Here is a 20,046-nt window from a genome sequence, read left to right as displayed (position 1 = left end):
CAACACAGCGACTACCGCCGCTCACCGCCAGGGGAATCTGCTCCTTCTGTTTGTGTATTTGCCGCAGGATAGGTGCCTTGAGGCACATTGCTGCCTCTACGAGGGCAGGGTGTCAAATATTATGTACCTGAGTCCTGAGGTTGCAGTTTCAGGACCGCAATTCCAGGACCCTTGTTTGTCCAGAGGATAACCAAACTGGATGACTCGGGGTTTGGGTGGGGAAGTGAACGACTTGTGGCTTTAAAGGTTTATTCCACCCAAAGTACTACTTTCTACCCACGTACTCCAAGTTTGAAAGGTTTATTCAGTTCAGTTAGTACTTTCTAACTAAGAACTTACAATTTTAAAGGTTTATTCCACCCAGACTACTACTTCCTGTCCAAGAATTAATCGTTTTAAATGTTTATTCCAGACATGTAGTACTTTCTAATGAGCAAGTAATGGTTTAAAAGGGGTATTCCAGTCAATGACTACTTTCTAACCAACAAGTTAGGGTTTGAAAAGTTTATTCCACCAAAAACACAGTTTTCTGTGGCTGTAATTTTAAAACTTTATATTTCACAATTTGTACTTTCTAATGAATGAGTAATGGTTGTAAGGGTTTATTTCAGCCAGTGAGTACTTTCTAAACCACAAGTTGCGGTTTTAAAGATTTATTCCACCAAAGTTATTACTTTCTGTCCAAGTACTTCTGTTTACAGTTTTTTCCACCCAATGAGTACTCTCTAACCAACACGTTATGGTCTGAAAGGTTTATTCAACCAAAAACACTATTTTCCGTCCAAGTACTTAGGTTGCAACTTTAAAACTTTATGTTACACAATTAATACTTCCTAATGAATGAGCAATGATTTTAAGGTTTTTTTTCCAGCCAGTGAATATTTTCTAACCAACAAGTTATGGTTTTTAAGGTTTATTCCACCAAAGTTATTACTTTCTATCCAAGTACTTCTAATGTTTACAGGTTTTTCCACTCAGTGAGCACTCTCTAACCAACAACTTATAGTTTGAAAGATTTATCCAACCCAAAACACTATTTTCCATCTAAGTACTTAGGCTATAACTTTAAAACTATATATTACCCAGTTAGCACTTTCTGATGAATAAGCAATGGTATTAAGGCCTTATGCCAGCCAGTGAGTACTTTCTAATTTACAAGTTGTGGTTTTAAAGGTTCATTCCAGTAAAACTGCTACTCTTTGTCCAAGTACATAGTTTTAAATGTTAATTCCACCTAGTTAATACTTTTTAACTAACGACTTATGGTTTTAAATGTAATTCCACCCAAATAGTACTGTTCTACTCAACAAGCTGTGGTTTTATAGGTTTATTTCACTCAAACTACTACTTTCAGTCCAAATACATAAGCCATAATTTTAAATCCTTATTCCAACCAATTAGTAATTTATAAGGAACAATTTGTGGTTTTAACGGTTTATTCCACACAAATGGTACTTCCAAACTAACAAGGTGTGGGTTTAGTGTGTTATTCCACCCAAAATTGAGTAAAGAACTGGTTGCCATGTTGTCTGGCCCAAAAAAGAGTTGATGAAAAACAAGGGTTCCACTGAAAGAATGTGGTCCACACCTCTGAAAATGCAAATGCAGCATCCTGTGCTGTAGACAACACGCCCGCTACTCCAGGGGGTTGCAATTTGAAGCTACGTGTGTTTCAAAAGATGAAATCCTATTTAGGGGATCATTTAAGATCTGCTTTCACAGCTTTCGACTGGTTCTATTTTGGGGGGATCCATCATCCATTACATCATAGGATTTTGTTTCAGTGAATACAGTCTCAGAAATAAAACTCCCCCTTTTTGTTAGTGGTGGAAGACGTTCAGGTCATCTATATAGGTTAAAGTAGCAATACCGCAATGTTAAGATAAGTCCATTATCCATCCATTATCTATACACCGCTTAATCCTCACTAGGGTCGCGGGGGGGGGGGGGGGGGGGGGGGGGGGGCTGGAGCCTATCCCAGCTGACTCGGGCGAAGGCAGGGGACACCCTAGACAGGTCGCCAGTCTGTCACAGGGCTACATACAGAGACAAACAATCACTCTCACATTCACACCTACGGGCAATTTAGAATGATCAATTAACCTCAGCATATTTTTGGACTGTGGGAGGAAGCCGGAGTACCCGGAGAAAACCCACGCATGCACAGGGAGAACATGCAAACTCCATGCAGAAAGATCCCGGGAAAGCCGGGACGCGAACCAGGGACCTTCTTGCTGCAAGGCGAAAGTGCTAACCACTACGCCACTGTGCAGCCGTTAAGATAAGTCCTTTAGTCAAAATGACACTTCCGTATAAAACAAGCACAGAAGCACTATCATCAAATTGTACTTAAAATATTAAAATTAAAAATACACAATTTACAGAACCCTCAAGATTCAGAAGAAGTAACAAGAAGTGTGATTAAGGCAACCAATTGGAGCAAAATGACTTGAAATATTGTTCTCAGCCGCAAAATAAGCAGTAATACAGCAGCTTTTGTTGTTCCCATGGATATACTTTTATTTGTATTTTTTCACAGAAAACCAGCTGACAGAGTGTTGTGTACCTTGGTTGTGTGGTCATTTTTAATTCAGACTTTTCTTTAATGCTGTATAGGCTTAAAATATCTTATTGGTTAATTGATTTGACTTGCCAACGGTGTAATCCTGTTGTGGCAAAGAATTGAAAAATTGATTTTGCAGCCCTTTACTAGTTCTCACTAAGGGGAATCCATCATCCATCATACTGTGGGGTTTTATTTCCACGAATTCTGTGTTAGAGCTAAACCAGACTCCCACTCTTTGTTAGTCGTGGAAGAAGTTCAAATCCTTTATTCACTTTAAATGAGCTCCATTCTATGTAAAGTTAACGTACATAGTTTATGAAGCCCCCAAAGTTCCCGAAATTGCATGAATACAAAAGACTTGTGGCATTTTTATGTGCACAAAACAAATTAAAGAAAGACAAAAGCAACAACAAAATTTTTTTTTTAAAGTTTTCAGGCTCTCCTACTTTTTGTGTCTGCTGTAGTTTTGCACAGATTCAATTTGAGCAGTTTATCCAGAAACACAACTGAAAGTGCCTGTGTGAGTCTGCAGGGCCTTTTTAAAAAGGATTTTATTGAGTGGTTTACAAAATCTAGTAACTTGACACTACCCACAGCTGTCAGATGACCTGAAGTACCTAAAAATACAGTATTTCTCAATGAAATGTTGTAGAATAGAAATGCATGAAATGGAAATACTCAAATGCTTCAAAACTGTACATGTATACTACTCAAAATGTACCAAGTTACGCCACATTAATGCTTTCTGTGCAATCAAAAGTCTGCAGAAGTTATTTTGAGTCTTAATGTAATGATGACATCAGTGACTCGATTCTTTCGAACAGATGCAGTCATTGGATCCTAAAAAAAATACATTCTAAAAGCTGACACTTTCTCAGCCATGGAAGCACACCCATTAGCCACAATATTACAGTTTTTCTCAGTCACTTTGGTGCATTTCTCGATTCATCTTCGGCATTTGCAAAACAGTAACTGCATTTCTCAAAACAATTCTTACAAATAGCAAAACACCACGGATTACGTGCAAAAGCCAGTCTCTTGCTCAAAATCCTTAGTTCATCTCTCAGAAGTAAATATCTGTGTCAATAAACATGTCAGCGCCATCAGAATGACTAGTCCTTGTGTCATTGTGTGTGGATAAGACAGATTGTTTAGTCATGTTGTCATTATAACAGTGTTCTCTGGAGGGATGTTCTGATGTAAACTATGGCTAAAGTTTTGATGACAATTATTGTAAATTATAAGTTACACCTTAGTGTATGTGGGAGATTGATTGCAAGAGACTGGACAAGATTCACATTTATGCTTTTACTGTTTGTATTGTAATTTGTTGACAGACCATGTCATTATGATACACAAAGGAAAACAGCGCTGCATAGCACAAAGAAAAAACAAAAGTAGGAATGTGAACATAGGACAATCTCCTTAGCAAAAACTGTACATGCAGTGCTGTAGGAACTACAGTACAGTCTTCCTACACCTCCTGATGTTCCTGTCTGTTGGACCACAAATTCTCATCCACATCACAAATATCTTCTCGTGTCTTTGAGCGATTTCAGGAAACCGTAACCCTTCATATATTTCCCCTTTGTTAGAAAAAGTCAAGATTCACCTGGGAGCAATTTACCAATTCAGGACAGATTTAGACAAAAAAAGTCTAATGGAAATGTATAGAAATATCCTTGATATATTCTGACAACTTGTTCAACCATTTTGCATGAAAAGACTTCTGCGATGAACTGATGCCTAAATATTGTGGGGGGTGAGACTATTCAACAGAGACCCATTATAATACATTTTGATCAACATGACATAAACAATTGATAATGTAGGAAACAGCAGAGAATCGTACATAATCATTTACATGGATGTACCAAAGCATTTGCAAACTGTTCAAAGTAATGAGAAACTGCTTTTTTGATGTGCACAAGTGACACTGATGTGAAGATTGAACAAGTAGTTTTGAGAATTTCAATTCTGATCTGAGAAATGTACCAAAGTGACTGAGAAAAACTGTAAATCCACTGAAAGATGAAATAAATACCATTGATTGTCATGTTATAATGCAATGTTTTACTGGTAATCTCGAGTTCTGGCACTTAAGTGGATGTTATTGTGATACTCATTCAAACATTGCTTTAGCCAAAACACACTCCATGTGGCAATGGCAGCACACTGCAAAAACTGCTCAGAAATGGCTTGAGGAACATGACCAACAGCTCAAGGCACTGAACAGGCCTTCAGGCTCTCCAGATCTCAGTCAGAACCAACATCCATGGAATGCCCCAGAACAAACCCAACCCACAGACACCCACCACAAAACCCACAGTAGCCAAAGCATTTGCTGGTAACATCCTAATGCCAGTAAGCACAGGACACCCACAGAGGCTCTGTGTATATAGCCAAATGGATTTAGAGCTGGTTTGGTGACACAGTGGTAACCAATGTTCCCTGTAATTTTTCATGAGTCTGAGCAAACACACAAACTCCCTGAGCGTCCCTTGGACCACTGTGAGCAACATCAGATGTGTGCACTGTGGTCACACCAGCATCACATCCATTCAAGTTACATGGTTCATTAAAAGAATCAAATTACAGCATTTACATTTCTGTTAAAACACTTTGTCAACAGGAGCCAGTTGAAGGCTGCAGTGATTTTAGTGACACTACAATGTATAAGAGTGAAGTTATTGAATATTTGTCTCTCTTTACTGTTGCAGTGGTTTTGCAAATTGCAGACGGACCCTGTTCACTCCATAGACACCAATGTTATTCCTGTAGCTTGAAAGACAGCTACTTTTGATAAAACTGGGCTTGTAGCACATTGTCTGCCTTGCAACAATGGGAAAAAGGCACCGTTTATGTTTTGACAACCTATATCTAATGAGTTATTGATGCTTGATGCAAAATGTAATGACCAACCAGTGAGCAATACTGGATTCTGCAAAAACATAAACAACTGTTTTTAAAATCTAAATCTTATCTTAACACAGTTAATGTATTAACTTATTTTTGTGTTTATGCATGTATTTATTGATTTATTTAGTACTGTTAACATATCAGAGTTCTGAGTGAGTTTTTCTTAAGATAGGCAAAGGCCATTTATTGATTACATATAGGCTGTTAAATGTTTATTAAAAACTAAAAAGCATTTAAAAAAAAAACAACTTAGGCATTTATTGAGTCACTAAAATACTGTAGAGTACAGACCACATCAGCATGATTATAAGCATCCTCTGGTAAATTAACAACCAGATACTGATGTCTCTCACCATATGGACTTCAGGAGATGACTGGGGGATGATAAACTGTGACCTACTGGTTGGATTCTCTCTGTTCTCATGTTTCTTACATGTTTGTCCCCTGACAGCCGGGTCCTAATGTTTTTTGAGCAACACACCATACTATGACATTTTTACAATGATGGTTCTACTATGGAACCAGTTTGACATGTTCAGGTGTTCTTTGTGTGAAAACTCAGAGATTTCAGGTATCAGAAGGTGGTTTTCAACTTTCTTTGTTAACTTTCTGCTTCAACTTTAAATTAAATTTCCTTCACTAACCCAGCCCTCTGGACTTCCAGGAAGCTGTGTTCTTATTGGCTGTCCAGGTGGCTGCTTGGTGTCATCAGGAACACCTGAGCAGCTCAGTGTCTTCCTGCTTTATTTAGCTGCAGACAAACATTTCCTCTGCTTCTATTCACCATTGAATCAGGTTTAGCTCCATTGCTTCAGTTTGTTCTTTAGGCGTTGGCTTGCAGCTTCCAGCAGTAAAATCGTCTTTAATGTGTTTCTTGGTGTGTTTTATGGCTTTGTACTGGATAGTTGTCTTGGTAAATGTGGTTCTTTAGCCACAGTTAGCACATGGTCCTAATGTGTGCAGTGATTAGTGGATTTGGTGCAGCTGAGTTGTGTCTTTATCTTGGCTGTAGTGAGTCTTTAGAGGTTTTTGGTCAGACACATTCTGTATTCTTGTTTGAGAACCAATGTTGGTTGTCCAGAAGGTAAGAGTTCCTGTCCTGATTCTCTGTTCTCAGAGGTTCTCTGGTAGGCTGCAGGAGAGTTTAGTGTTTGGGTTGTGCTAGTTTGGTTTTTGTACGATTTCATTTGGACGACTATCTTGAGGCCCCTCCATGTGGTTTAGTGAGGTTTTCTGCGACAGTTCTACAAAGCAACCTGCAGCAGAAGAGACTTTGAGAGTTTTTAGGAAGTTCTGGAGACCAGACTTTAGAGCAGCAGAAACATTTGTCAGCAGTTTGAGCAGGAGAAGGTGAGCTTCAGAGTAGAAATGAGACAGAAACCTTCTTGACCCGTGTGGTGAGGTCCTGTACCAAGAGTTTGAGCAGGTTGTGAAGAGTCTGTAGTTCTTTGGTCTGAAAGCACAAGAAGAGTCGACTCATTAAAGGAGAAAACAGGAGATATTGTTGGTTCTTCTGTCGCTCTGCAGTTTCCTTAGACTAAATATCAAGTTTATATGTTAAATGATTTCCCATGTGAGCCCAAGAAGACTTCAATAAACTCCCTCCATCCCCTGGACACATATTTTATTACCATGTTAAATTTTTATTTTTTTTTTTAATGTTTTTGAGTGTTAATCATAGTTTTAGCATAGTTTTTTCTCTTTGCTTGTTTAGTTTTGTCATCTGTGTAAAAGGTGCTAAACAAATAAAGTTGAATTGATAAACTGAATAACTGACTAACTCATGATTGTGACAACAGAAGTGTTTTCATTGTTTATTTCATTTTTAAGGTTGGGGTTAAAATCTTGACAGAAAAAGAAGATTAAAGAAATAAACTACATAACAAAAAGCAATTAAATCAAAGGAAATAAAATTAATACAATAAAACTATTAAAAAGATTTAAGAAATTTAAGATGTAATTTTCTAATTAGACATTTAATTTTTTAATTAAATGTTTTGTCTTTTTAAAGGTTTAATAATCTAATTAAATGTTTTGCATTTTTTAAAATGTTTAATATTCTTCTTAATTGTATTTTTTAAATGTTTAATTGTGGAAAATATTTTATCTGTAATTTTGAATATTTGTATTTTAAAAATTTTGTTTAATTTCATAATTACATGTATTGTATGTTGTTGAATTATTTAATTCAATATTTTGTCTGTTTAATAGAGTTAAACATTAAATACAATTAAATTATATATACATATACCACCTTTTAATGTTTAGTTTTCTTTTTAAATGCTTCATTGTATTTTCTGTTTAATTCCTATTTGAAGTTTTGTTGTCTTTAAGATGTAATTTTCTAATTAAACATTTAATTTTTAAATTAAATGTTTTGTCTTTTTAAAGGTTTAATTTTTAAATTAAATGTTTTGTCTTTTTAAAGGTTTAATAATCTAATTAAATGTTTTGTCTTTTTAAAGGTTTGATAATCTAATTAAATGTTTTGCATTTTTTAAAATGTTTGATGTTCTTCTTGTTTAATTGTATTTTTTAAATGTTTAATTGTGGAAAATATTTTATCTGTAATTTTGAATATTTGTATTTTAAAAATTTTGTTTAATTTCATAATGGCATGTATTGTATATTGCTGAATTATCTCATTCAATATTTTGTCTGTTTAATATAATTTAATGTAATTTAATGTTTAACTCTATTAAACAGACAAAAATATTGAATGAGATAATTCAGCAATATACAATACATGCCATTATGAAATTAAACAAAATTTTTAAAATACAAATATTCAAAATTACAGATAAAATATTTTCCACAATTAAACATTTAAAAAATACAATTAAACAAGAAGAACATCAAACATTTTAAAAAATGCAAAACATTTAATTAGATTATCAAACCTTTAAAAAGACAAAACATGGGTGCCCGTATAGCTCAACGGGTTAAGCAGGGTAACCTATGGACAGGGGCTGGTCCCCGACGCAGCGGCTCGGGTTCGATTCCCTTTGCTGCATGTCTTCCCCTCACTCTTCTCCCTTACTTCCTGTCTGTCTCTCACTACGTTTATCCAAAAAAAAAGCTGAAAAAGGCCAAAAACCCCCCATAATATTTAATTTAAAAAATAAATGTTTAATTAGAAAATTACATCTTAAAGACAATAAAACTTCAAATAATAATTAAACAGAAAATACAATGAAGCATTTAAAAAGAAAATTAAACATTAAAAGGTGGTAAAACATTTAAAAAGAAAAACCTTAAAGATGTAATCGAAACATTAAATATTGGGGAAAAAAAAGAAACTCAAACAAGTCAATAAAACATTTGAAAAAACAATTAAACATTAAAAAGACAAAACATTTGGAAATCAATCAGACATTAGAAAAGAATAAAAGGTGAGAAAAGAGCAAAACTAAATGTTTAAGAAGAATCAAACTAAAGACGAAACATTTCAAAAGACACCAGTTAGACTTTAGAAGATCAAATTAAACAGAAGAAACAATAAAACGATCAAAAAGAACAAAAACAGATAAAGTTCTTACAGCATTTTCTAGTCTGAAACGAAAACATCAAGTTGTTTCTTCAAACATTTCCTCTTTCTATGTTCTTGGTTTGATTGTGGACAGATTTACTAAGAACTCATTTCAGAAAACTGCTTTCCAGATAAAGTCTACTAGTAGTTGAAGGCATTGATCAAACTAATGTTACCTTCTGATCTCCACAAACTTTACTGTTCAGTGAAGAGAATCAAAGTTTGTTGAGGATTTCTGAAAAAACCCACAGGTGAGGGTCTGAGAAGAACTCAGATGGATGGTCTAAATGTGAAATCAAGACTCATGGTCACAAGTTTTAAGGCTTCTGTTAACCAGAAAGTTCAAACTAACAGAGAAGTACTGAGAAACTTTTAAAATTTCAGTCCTCAGACTGTCTGAAAGTTCAATCTGACAGAGAACTACTGTGGGACTTAGAAAATTTCAGCCCTCAGACTGTGTGAAAGCTCAGGTCCTGAGGACTCGGGAGGTCTGGAGGCTTTGAAAGTCTTGGAACTGAGGGTTCAACCCTCCAGCACAAAGGCTGAAGTCCAACCTCCTCAGAAAAACGGTAGAGTCGAGACTCAAGTTAAAAAAAACTCGAAAATGGCAAAAAAAAATAGATTATAAATGCGCAAAAAAAAGAAGCATTAGTATCTGAGCAAGTAGCTCAGGGGGTAAGAAGAGAGACGACCAATTGGAAGGGCACAGGTTCAAGACCCACCACTGGCATTTTTCTTTGTTTGTCTTTGTCAGGATTTTGATAAAGTTTAAGAAGTGTCTGGTCTTGAACCAGCGACCTGCAGCTCCATAGGCAAATCCTTAACTCACTGAGCTACAGATCAGATGAAAAGAAGTAATTTCGTCGTCCCTTTGTCATCGTTGTTAATAAAGTGACCACATGGGTGGAGCCAAGCCGGAGTCTGAGTGGAGTCAGGGCGGAGAGTAGGCGGGGAGGTGGGTGGCGGCCTCCCCCCCTCTACTCCCCACCTCCCCCCACCACCCACCACACCTTCCCCCGCCCGACGAGTTCTTCAAGTGTCCATGGGTTTTCCCCAGTTTCTGGAGTTTCCACGAGGTCGGAGGCAGAACAAGTTGTCATGAAGAGGTATTGAAGTCGGCCAGGATGGACTGACTTTTTACAGCGACTAGAAGGAAGACCACTAGAAGAGCAGGTCTTTAACCACCATCCATAAAATCCATGGAGTCGCTCCAGAGAAATGGAAGAAGGTCAACTTTTATCAACGTCCATTCAGATGTTCAACTTGATATCTTTACTTTGACATTTTTAGCACCACAAACCTTTAGTATCACACTTTATTATCATTTATTAGGACTTTAATGGAATCCACCAGCAGATTTAGTTTTTGTTGACAAACTTTATTCTTGTCGTTGTGGGACTGCAGTATTTAAAACTGTTCCTTCTATTTGACCTCATGTTTATTAGTTTTATTTATTTATCTATTTATTTATTTATTTATTATTTATCATCCCTTATTAATCCCACGAGGGGAAATTCGGATTTTCGCATCTCTCCCCAATTGGGGGAGTCAGAGCAACGGGTCAGCCGCGGTACAGCGCCCCTGGAGCAGGAAGGGTTAAGAGCCTTGCTCAAGGGCCCAACAGTGGCCACATCACTGGCTGCAGCAGCCAGTCACCGGTAACTCACTGACTCACATTGAAAAATAGCACAGAATGAATTGTTGCGTTTATTTTATTTACAATTTAGGTTGGATTTTTTTTTGTGCGCAGCGCAGATTTTCTGTGCGCGGAGACCGTGTCAGCAGTGCGCAATTGCACACATGCGCAGCTTAGAGGGAACAGTGGTGGTAACCTACACAATATTAGGCAGGTGGTTTTCATGTTCTGATCAATCAGTCTAGCGATACAGTCATGTCGGTAGATGATGTCCTGTATACCCTACACATTACCTAGCAACATGTACACACGTGGACAAAATTGTTGGTACCCCTCAGTTAACGAAAGAAAAACCAACAATGGTCACAGAAATAATTAGAATCTGAAAAAAGTAATAATAAATAAAAATTCTATGATAATTAACCAATGAAAATCAGACATTGCTTCTGAACCATGATTCAACAGAATTATAAAAAATAAACTCATGAAACAGGCCTGGACAAAAATGATGGTACCCCTAGAAAAGACTGAAAATAATGTGATCATAGGGACATGTACAATCAAGGTGTGTCCTCTAATTAGCATCACAGGTGTCTACAAACTTGTAATCAGTCAGTCGTCCTATTTATAGGGTTACAAGTAGTCACTGTGCTGTTTGGTGACATGGTGTGTACCACACTAAACATGGACCAGAGGAAGCCAAGGAGAGAGTTGTCTCAGGAGATTAGAAAGAAAATTATAGACAAGCATGTTAAAGGTAAAAGCTATAAGACCATCTCCAAGCAGCTTGATGTTCCTGTGACTACAGTTACACATATTATTCAGAAATTTAAGATCCATGGGACTGTAGACAACCTCCCTGGATGTGGCCGCAGGAGGAAAATTGATGACAAATGGAAGAGATGGATAATACGAATGGTAACAAAAGAACCCAGAACAACCTCTAAAGACATTAAAGGTGAACTCCAAGGTCAAGGTACATCAGTGTCAGATCACACCATCCATCGTTGTTTGAGCCAAAGTGGACTTCATGGGAGACGACCAAGGAGGACACCATTGTTGAAAACAAATGATAAAAAAGCCAGACTGGAATTTGCCAAACTGCATGTTGACAAGCCACAAAGCTTCTGGGAGAATGTCCTATGGACAGACCAGACAAAACTGGAACTTTTTGGCAAAGCACATCAGCTCTATGTTCACAGACGCAAAAATGAAGCATATGAAGAAAAGAACACTGTCCCTACTGTGGAACATGGAGGAGGCTCTGTTATGTTCTGGGGCTGCTTTGCTGCATCTGGCACAGGGTGTCTTGAATCTGTGCAGGGTACAATGAAATCTCATGACTATCAAGGTATTCTAGAGAGAAATGTGCTGCCCAGTGTCAGAAAGCTTGGTCTCAGTCGCAGGTCATGGGTCTTGCAACAGGATAATGACCCAAAACACACAACTAAAAACAGCCAAGAATGGCTAAGAGGAAAACATTGGACTATTCTGAATTGGCCTTCTATGAGCCCTGATCTAAATCCTATTGAACATCTGTGGAAGGAGCTGAAACATGCCGTCTGGAGAAGGAACCCTTCAAACCTGAGACAACTGGAGCAGTCTGCTCATGAGGAGTGGACCAGAATACCTGCTGAGAGGTGCAGAAGTCTCACTGACAGTTACAGAAATTGTTTGACGGCAGTGATTACCTCAAAAGATTGTGCAACAAAATATTAAGTTAAGGGTACCATCATTTTTGTCCAGGCCTGTTTCATGAGTGTATTTTTTAAAAATAATTCTGTTAAACCATGGTTCAAAAGCAATGTCTGATTTTCATTGGTTAATATTCATAGAATTTTTATTTATTATTACTTTTGTCAGATTCAAATAATTTCTGTGATCATTGTGGGTTTTTCGTTCATTAACCGAGGGGTACCAACAATTTTGTCCATGTGTGTATGTGTAAACACCCCATTGACTATAACTTGCATCACCATTATTTGTACCTAAACAGTATTGTTTAATTATCAGTTGTGTTATAGTGAGTTTTTTGAAAAAGGTCACCTTCATGGTTTTTAATGTAGTTGCAGAAAAACAGAACAGTTCATAGTCCTGCTTCACTGAACTCTCTCAACTTTTGGGGCTCTGACACAAACTAAAACCAACCATGACGATTATCTCACTGCCCTCCGTGTTGCCATACGTCTCAGCAGATGCTACAGACGGACTCTACTCGCTCCTCCTCCTCTAGTAACCACACGAGGGCAGCAGTGCACTTTCACAAGAAGCCAGTGACTGTCGCTTCTGTGAGCATTAAATGTTAGGATTAACACAGGGTCACGTGAATTCACTTGATGATACAGTCTTCAGCATCATTAATCCTATTATCCAACACTTTATGAATGTAGTTTATTTGTTTACATCCCGTCACGACTGGTGTGTCAACAGGGAACCCAAACTCCCCTCTCATGGGGTGGGGGGTGGGGTGGGGGGTGGGGTGGGGGGTGTTGAAGCCCCAGTTTCATTGTGTGCCACTTTGTCTGTAAAAATTGCAATTAATTACGAATGTGGTGGGATTACAGACCACCAAAGCACATTATGCACTCAAATCATGGACTTAAAGATGTGCTTCAAGTCCATGATTTAAGGGGGGAAAGGAAGCAAAACATGCTTTGTAAAAGCCTAATTTTAAAGTTTTGATTACTTTTCTCTGTGGCAGTAGATAAGGATAACACGAGTCTTCATCTATCTGCACTGTGTCTGACAGATACCGGTGCCAACTAATGCACAAGGAGTGGGTAGAATGAGCTTTAAATCGGGCCCCCAGCTCATAACCCTGCAGGTTAATCTGGCTATGCATTCAATATTCAGAACCCTTGAAATGTATGTGAACAACTGGGAGAAAAAGAGCCTCATGTGGAGTGTATGAGTGATTGAGTGAGGGGCAGAGGCAGGGAGGCCGATTAGAGAACATATGAAATAGAGTTATGAAGAGCTGTGGAGGGCTGTAGAGCAGACAGGGAGATGTGATTGAATGTTGAGCTCAGAGGAGGCAGCAAGTGTCACAGGCCCAGGTGGAATTCGTTGTCACGGTGACTTAGGGCGTTGTTGCCGTGGAGATGGTGATGAAAGACGGCAGTCTGGTAGACGGCATTTCTGGGCTGCAGCGTGACCAACAGCATACAGCCCAATGTGCCCTGGGGATAGAGATGATTATGCGTAGGGTCACCACAATGCTGAGGGGCACTTTGTGTTTAGGCACACATGTGTCTAACTATGTGCACATGAGTGAGTGAGTCCGTGTGATCGCACATGTGTGTAAGTAGTGTAACAATGCAGCGTGATGGCATATGTATTGAGTGATCAGGAAATGAGCGGCAGCTTAGCACCAAGGTGGTGGTCCCTCTGCTGCCTCTGCAGCAACCCAGAAGCACTTTTAACACCTCAGTTATCACTATATCTCATTACTGCAACACACACAGTCCTAACTGCAGCAACTGCCGCTCAGAAGTGTGTGTCTGTGAACGTCTGAGCAGGACTGTGTTACAGCACACCTGGGTGTTGTTATATAGTTCAGAGGAAGGGCACAGTAGCTACACATTTCAATTTCCCTCCGTTTCACTGCCTCCACAAGTCCAAACATAACAGCCAGAAATAGACTGCGATGACAAACTACCAGGTATTAAATACAAGCACAGAATCACCAGAACTCATCACACCGAAGAATAAAGCAATCCTCAAAGTAGCCAAAGCAAGATGAAGATCAAATCATTAATCTTATTTAGTCCATTTTTCCACTTTCTTCACCTCTGTCCTATTTTTATTGCATTAGTTTCTCTTGTTTTCCTGAAGAGGGCAGTGTGGGTGATGCTGGTTAAGAGGTATTTAAGTCAATTAAATTTACAGGTGCATTCCATGAGCCCAAAGGCTTTTCTTAAATTGATTAGAACCAGTTCTCTATATGCCATAAAAGAAACACCTCACATATTTAATATAAACAGGATTTAGCTGGTGTTAGTAGGGTTTTATTGTTCAGACTAACAATTAAAGTGGCTCTGCATGTTTGCTCGGTATGAACTCACTCTCCCGGCCCTGTGTGCCCCAGAAGTGACTGTGACGCATGTTTCCCCTTGTTTTTTTCTTCTTTCATCTCATCCTGAATTCAAAGCGTCTTGCTGGGTTTACTGTGTTGAAAGCAAAAGGTAGAAACATCAATCTTTTGCACAGTTATGTGACCACTTTTATGCCCCAGATTCTGAGATGGATTTTATTTAATTGCCCTCTGATGGGTTCAAACCAGTGGGGATCATGTTTAATTAGATTGGGCTGTATAAATGCGAAAAAAAAAAACACTCATGGCTTTATGTGAAAAAGTTCAAGCTTTGTGTCAGTTGATTGACTCAGAATGCTATTTGTGCTAATACTTAAATCTAATACATCTAATTTGTACTTCAATTGAATGAAAACATGCCATTTGCCAGGATGAAACCACAGTCACTTCAGACTGGGAGAGTCCAGGGTCTCATTGTGTTTTTGGCAACAGCCTCCCGTATAATCTCTGACACGATACAGATGCCCAGCACACTTTTAGCAGGGCCCTTCAAATAGGATTTCCAAAAATCATTTATATAACCTGCTTTGAAAGCCTTGGCATTGTTTTTATGAAAACACACGCAGGGGAGATGAATATGAATGCAAAGAAAATAAATATGGAAATGATTACCTGGGTGTTTTTTGAATGTGTGCACTCATGGGTGAGTTTCTGTGCACGTACAGTATATATGCATATGTGCACGAGGCCGAGTCCTGGGGATTAGTATTATGGTTGGAGCGTGGCCATTGTGATTATTACAGAGATGCAGTATTCGGGTCCCTACAGAATCCACTGTGAACCCTCTCTTCAGCTTCTCAAGTCCAAACATTCAGCTCCATTTCGCTGTTGAGCAAGTGAATGCATAAAGACATCTGTTTAAAATTCTTGGCTTTAAATGGGAGATGGTGGTCACTTGTATGACGTGGCAATGTTTATTTGTGATAGAGCCATTCTCTGCATTCCTCTATACAGGTCTCCCAATAAGTTCTGGCTCGCCTAACAAATATTTTCAAAGCTGTGATCTGGATTAGAGTGATAAACTGCAAAACTGGAGGAATAGATAGGAAAGGCAAATAGAAAAGAGGAAGGAAGGTCATAAAGTGTGAAAAGAAGTGTTTAATTTGAGCCGGAGTGTGTGTAGATATGCACGCAGAGACCTGGAGAGCCACGCCGCTGTGCAGGGAGACACCAGGCGGCTGCTGATTTGAAGAAGTCTTTCATAACTTCTCTCTCTGTCCAACTGGTTTCCACTGACCCTCATCACTCTCCCTCTCTGTCTGAGCTGTCTGTCTTCTGTGCATCTGGGCAGGTCTTTAGGTGAGACGGGGATCAGTGAGACATGCGTTGTTCTGGAGGTAAAAGGTAAAAAGCAGCTCGAGGGGCTTATGCAGCACAGGAGCACTATGAAGGATTATCATTAATTCTGCACACAATAAAGCACTTGACTTTGAAGACGAACGCTCACGCATGCACGACAACACACACAGGCACCATGCCCACACACACAAACACTCAGCATTTGAGCAGGGTGAAGGTGCACTGCGGAGGGGGCTGGAAGGTGGAGGGTCATTTTAAGTGGAGGTGCACAGGGCCAGACCTTGCCCCAGGGATGATGGAGGAGGGAGGTGAAGGAGGGAAGAGAGGAAATAGCCAAACTGAAAACACATGCAAGGTCAAGTGTCCTCCTTCATCTAGCATATAATGGAGGAAAAAGCTGAAAAAAAGAACCACATTGCTGTCAGACTTATCAGTGTGCATTTCTCTGTCTGCTCCTTCGCTTGCCTGTATTTTATGCACTGCAGGTCTGTTTATCTATCTGTCTGCTTGTCTTTCTGTGGCCCAGACAGCTCTGACCTGAAGGTGAAGAAAAGCACTGAGATTTGTTAACATTTAAGAGTAACCTCAGAAAGGTGTGTGTTACTTTTTTTAAACCAAGGTTTGACTTTAGACCAGCATGTCAAGCATTTTATTTGGTTCTATTTTTTCCAGTAGAAGAATATTGCTAAATTCCTTGATCCTTGGACCATGATGTCAATATTTATCCACCTACTGACCACTTGAATTACTATGACTCTTTTCAGTCGGATAAGCAAGATATATAATGCTTTTGAAAGGTCCTGTGCATTCTTACACTTCCTCCGCATCCAAAGAAGACTTCAGTTTGCAATCACTGTAACGTGTCACATATGACTGTCTATATTATTGATTTATACAGCTAAATCACATTTGATTCCAAATCAAAATGACTTGACAAATGTCATTTTGACCAGATGAAGATGTGACTGGAATTGTATTGTTGTCTACTGAATGCTTTTGCAGTTCAGAATCAAATGTGCAGGCCTTTTTCTTCCGCTAATGCCATTTTCCAGAGGCCTTGCATTTTCATTTCATGTAATCTGTGGACACTCTAGACCAGGGGTGTCAAATTCATTTTAGTTCAGGGGCCACATTCAGCCCAATTTGATTTCAAGTGTGCTGCACCAGTAAAATCAAAGCATAATAACCTATAAATAACGACAACTCCAATTTTTGTTTTGTTGGAAATGTTCACATTTAAGGAATTATCTTACTGCAAACCATTATGAGCAACCTGAAACTTTGTAAGAAAAATAAGTAAAATTTCAAAAACATTATGCCTCCAGTTTATCATTTACACATTCTAACTTCCAGATCACAGTGTGTCCACAAATGAACAAAACATTTAGTCATAGGTGTCTGGAACTGAATAATATAATATTTTACTTTAAGATCAAACAACAAAAAAAAGACAAAAAAGGCAAAAAGAAGACAAAATATTACAAAACAAGACACAAAATGACAAAAAAATGAGACAAATGACACAAAAACAAAGAGAAAAAATAGACAAAAACATTACAAAGCAAAAAAATGGACACAAACAAAACAAAAAATCACAAAAAATGGAACAAAACGATAAAAAGATATACAAAAAACACAAGCGAGACAAAAAGGAAACACAAAACGACATAAACAACACACAAAACAACGAATAAAACGAAACACAAAATGACAAAAACATGAGACAAATGACAAAAGTCCGACAAAAAAGACAAAAAAACAAAAAATTATTACAAAAACGAGGCACAAAAGAACAATAAGCAATCTAGTATTTTATGATCAAAATAACTTGTCAATGTCTAGAAATTATTTTAAAATTATGGTTTTACAAATTTACAATTTGCAGTTAATATCTCCTCTTTAATTTTTACATTTTACAAAGTCGTCCCACGGTCAGATTGGACCTTCTGGAGGGCCGCTTTTGGCCCGCAGACCTCATGTTTGACACCACTGCTCCAGACAAATGCAGCTAGAGATCCGTCTCTTCGGCTCTCGGTTAAGTTCTATATTTCTCATTTAAACTGTACACGTGGCATATTTGAAGACATTTTGGGATGTAAACTGGAGTTTTACTATATGAACAAATTTTAATATCTTACTTGTCATATCAAAATGCGCAAGAATCTACTATATTATTTTATTTTGTGGGCCCACATTGCTTTTATTTCTCTGTTTTATGTTTTATCCTTGCCAGACACACACACACACACACACACACACACACACACACACACACACACACACACACACACACACACACACACACACACAAACTGGAGGATAAATCTCTCAAATATTTTCCGGTTGCACAGTGAGAGTAGACAGGATCAGAAGCAAATCTAACTTGAATTAAATTGTTGCCCCTGTGTGTGTATCTGACTGACCAAATCCTCTGATGTGTTTTCAGAGAGCATCAGCTGGTGATGTTATTTACATCTGTGCTATAAAAACACAGTGTCTCCGGCCAGATACTGAATTCTCCTGCGTCACGGAAGAATCAAAGAGACTGTGTTTGAGAGGAAAGGGCTCTGTGCTCGTCTCTGAGAAATGGTACACGACAAGATAGTAAGACAAAAACACCGTCTCCACTGTAATGCCGGGATTTTTCAGACAAGGGTGATATTTACATTGATAGTGAAATGAAATAGTTATTTGATATCTGAAGATGTCAGTGCTCACGGACGACCCATAAATCAGGCAGCTGTCTTCCTGTGTGTGTTTGTGACTTTCTGATAAGAGCCAAATACCAAACAGCAGTTTGTCTCTCTTTTTGTCCACCAGCTTGTATACATATCAAGCTGCCTCCTTGGCTACAACAAGATAAAGGGAAAGTTGTAATATTATTAAAACAAATCGACACCTTTATACATTGTAATTTACCATTAAAGTGAGGGGGAGGAGTTGGCGTTTGAGGTCTGTGCTGGAAGCAGCAGTACTAGACAAAACACAACAAAGTCAATAATCGTGATCACAAATGGTTTGAAATGTTTTGTTTATGCACAAGCCAGATGTCTGTACCAAATTTCAATAGTTATCGAGATGTTTGTTCATTCAAGATGTTTTTGCCACAAGTACCAGCTGCAAGTTTTCACTGTAAGAAAAGACAGAAAACCAGCAAATCAGTAGGGATTCATGAATGTTTGTACAGCATTTTGTGCCAGTCCACTGAGTAGCTTGTGAGTTCTTTCACAGGAGAAGTTAAACCCCTGACCTGCTGGTGATACCAGAGGAAAAGTCAGCAGATCATTAGAAAGTGATTAGAATTTAATTTATCCTGAGGGCACCGTGAATATACTTCCAATCCAATCAGATGTCGTTGAGATATTTCAGTTTGGACCAAAGCAGTGGAACCACTGATCAACAATACCACAATCATGACTAAAATAAATTATGTAAGTGCAAATTACATTTCTTTTAGATAAATTTGTCACAGACTCACTCCTTGTCACATTCTTTGAGCCAATTTGGGACACCAGCCGCAAATCAACACTATGAGCCCGTTAGAAGTACAACACAAGAATTCATTTAGCAAGCATTCTGAATACACATTAAAGTCCATGACATCAACTGTCGACATTACATTTGCAGTTAATGTGGCCTCAGAGATGTTGACATGTTTGACAAAGCCGCAATATTTGAAGTTGTGAGCTTGCAAGACTCCATCAATATTAGATTAATACAATAAATGAGTGATAACAGCCTCCTAATGTTCTAGTAGGCTCAGTAAACCCAGGCTAGCCAAGATATGTGTGGAAAATGTGAGACAATGACCCCAATTTGAAACCCTGACAACAATCACATCAGTAATAAACATTCATTTTGTTATTTATCCAAAAGTGGATGGTCAGATTTTGAAACTGGTGTTGCTAAAGTATCTTTCCTCTTCATTGATCTGTCTGTTCTCTGCTTGTGAAGGCCTATAACTGACTAAACTATGAATCAGCAAAATCAGATCCTGTATTGGT

The 20,046-nt window shown here is 38.3% G+C and overlaps 1 long non-coding RNA gene across 1 annotated transcript in view; it reads right to left on the bottom strand.

The window, feature by feature from the left end:
- Positions 1-5,682: 5,682 nt before the first annotated feature.
- The window catches only part of LOC129348723 (uncharacterized), a 64,388-nt gene continuing 50,024 nt past the window's right edge, over positions 5,683-20,046 (bottom strand). The window contains exon 4 of the long non-coding RNA XR_008601382.1: positions 5,683-6,938. This is a non-coding gene — a long non-coding RNA (uncharacterized LOC129348723). The remainder of the gene's footprint in view (positions 6,939-20,046) is intronic.

The sequence above is a fragment of the Amphiprion ocellaris genome, chromosome 4, assembly GCF_022539595.1.
Source record: "Amphiprion ocellaris isolate individual 3 ecotype Okinawa chromosome 4, ASM2253959v1, whole genome shotgun sequence".
Classification (NCBI taxonomy): domain Eukaryota; kingdom Metazoa; phylum Chordata; class Actinopteri; family Pomacentridae; genus Amphiprion; species Amphiprion ocellaris.
The sequence above is the reverse complement of the archived record's forward strand: the minus strand, read 5'-3'. Positions and strand labels throughout refer to the sequence as shown.